Source organism: Benincasa hispida, chromosome 1 (genome assembly GCF_009727055.1).
Source record: "Benincasa hispida cultivar B227 chromosome 1, ASM972705v1, whole genome shotgun sequence".
Taxonomy (NCBI): domain Eukaryota; kingdom Viridiplantae; phylum Streptophyta; class Magnoliopsida; order Cucurbitales; family Cucurbitaceae; genus Benincasa; species Benincasa hispida.
The window spans coordinates 88,837,378-88,839,877 of NC_052349.1; the positions used below are offsets into that span (position 1 = coordinate 88,837,378).

At 26.0% G+C, this 2,500-nt stretch overlaps 1 pseudogene; it reads right to left on the reverse strand.

The window, feature by feature from the left end:
• Positions 1 to 2,054: 2,054 nt before the first annotated feature.
• The window catches only part of LOC120092923, a 1,666-nt pseudogene continuing 1,220 nt past the window's right edge, over positions 2,055 to 2,500 (reverse strand).

Genomic DNA, 2,500 nt, shown 5'->3' on the forward strand with positions numbered 1-2,500 from the left:
TATATATATCTTGAAAGTTATATTTTCTTTCCCAACAATTTCACTAAAATAGGTATTTATATTATCAACTTCAAAATCATAGGTTCGAACTCTCCACTTCATACATTAATTCAATACTTTGCAATTGCAAAGAAGGAAAAAAATTTTGACTTTACCATAGCTCAACTCTGTGTATTAATTAAAAAAAAAAAAAATCTATGTTTCTTTTGTCAAAAAAAATTGTGTTTCTTTTCAAAAAAATTTAAGGTTCAAATGTATGTTGAATTAAAAAACCATAACCTTTTTGTCACTAAAAATACTTTTGAAGTAACAATCAAATTCAAAACCCACACTTGAATTTATAAAATTGAAATTTAGAAAACGTTGATGAAAAGCCTAATTAGAAAATTTTAGGAGTAATTTTTCATATTTAAGATGTGTTTGGAATACATTTTCAAGTATTTAATTTTAAAATAAATTATTTTAGAAGAAATTTCAGTTTTTCAAATATATTTTAATAAATTTTTATCAGAAGTGTTTAAATAAAAATAAATTATTTGAAAAACATTTTTTTTATAAGCGGATCCAAATGGGTAGTTGAAATCAATAACAAAACTTTCTATTTTGCATGTAAATATTTTATATATCAAATAAATTTTTTATTTGAGTTTTCATTCTTTCAAATTTTAGCACGACTTCAATTACTAATTTTTTTAAAACATATTTTGGCAATATTATTGTTAAAATGCTACAATTTTATTTATAAAATGTCACATAGTTTTAATCAAGTATTCTTATGAAGTAACATAAACAGAAACTCTTTAAATAATTCGAAACAAATCGATATTCAAATAATACCCCATAAATAGTAAGAATAAGTGCCTAGTAATATTTTCCAAGAAAAAGTGCAATATATGAACAATGTGAGATATCTTTTTTACGCAACTTTATCAAAACATATCTAAAGAACAAAAATAATAAATTTATCAAAAACATAATTTTAATTTTTCAAAGTTCAAATATTTATTTTTAGGAAGTTAATTATCTATTTTATTATTGAACATGAAACTTTTGATCCATTAATTTGTTAGGTTTTTTTTTTTAAAAAAAATGATATCAAAGTTTATTTGTCATATTCTTCTAGAGAAACAAACATATTGTCTAGTCTAAATCAAGCTTCATTAGTCTCACTTTTACTTTATTGATTTTTTTTTTCTTTCTTTCTCTTCTTTTCTTTTCTTTTCTTTTCTTTTCTTTTTCTTTTTTTAATCTCTTTTTCTCTATTCTCTTCAACTTCTTTTCATAGTTTTCCTTATCTTACTTTTTTTCCCTTCACATGATCCAAGGTTGTAGTTACATCATGTATTTGCCAAAGAAACAATTCTTTTGAATTTTTTTTTTTGTTGATGTTTTTTTTTAAATAAATGTATGAACTAAGAATTTCCTACTAAACGGTTATTACACATGGTGTGGAGTGATATTTGACATATTGTATTGAGATTTCCTAAAATTGAGGTAAATCCTCTATTGAATCAACTATTGATTTGTTCATGCCATTTTAATATTATAATAAGAAAAAAATCTTGGATGTTAATTTATCTCAGAGGAGGAATTATTATTTGAAAAAATTATTTTTAAAAATTGTCATGTGTCAATTTGGTTTTTAAAAAATTATTTTTTTTGGATGTGAACCAACATGGAATTTAGGTGTAGCTATTGTTATAAAAATAACAATTAAGTAATAAAGATATCAAAATAAAATACTATTTTAATAAATTATATATGTAACATTTCTTAGTATAACAAACGTGAGGTGGTGGAGATTTAAACCTTCAACTTTAAGAAAAATGAGGTGATATAACCACTGCTTATGTTCACTTTCACTTGTATATATTCTTATGATATTCATTTAGATCAACAAATCGAAGCTTAAATGACTATCTTTTTTATCTAAAAAAAATTATTAATTTTTTATGTAGCATATTACTAATTTTCTTACTTAATATGAATATATAGTAAACTAAAACTATATATATATATTCTGATTGACTATAAATTATCACTATGAGCTAAACTAGAGGTTAAAGATTCAAACTTTTGACGTGATTAAACTCAAATTAAAAAGAAAAAAGAGCACCAAATTTATTTCTTAAATAATCTATTCTAATTATTTGTAGAACCAAAATTATGATTATCATTAGGGCAAAATTCAAAGGACCCAAGATCAAGCAACTCTTGAATCATTTGCTCCACGTGGTCATCTTCAAGCTGGCGGACCTCCTCAGCCTCCTCGGCGGCGACCCACTTGACCTCTTTCTCCGGCCAGTTACCGTCGTCGAGTTTGGTGGCCGGACGGTGAGATGGGTCGGCGGATTTCCGGACGGCGAAGTGGGTTTTTGTCATTTGGAGGGAAGCCATTCGACATCTTTGTAACTTCTCGATCAATGTCGGAGTTAGAAGCTTAGAAGACGGCGGCGCTGACGAGGGCTGAGGTGGTGCATTTTGATTGGTTGAGAGATTG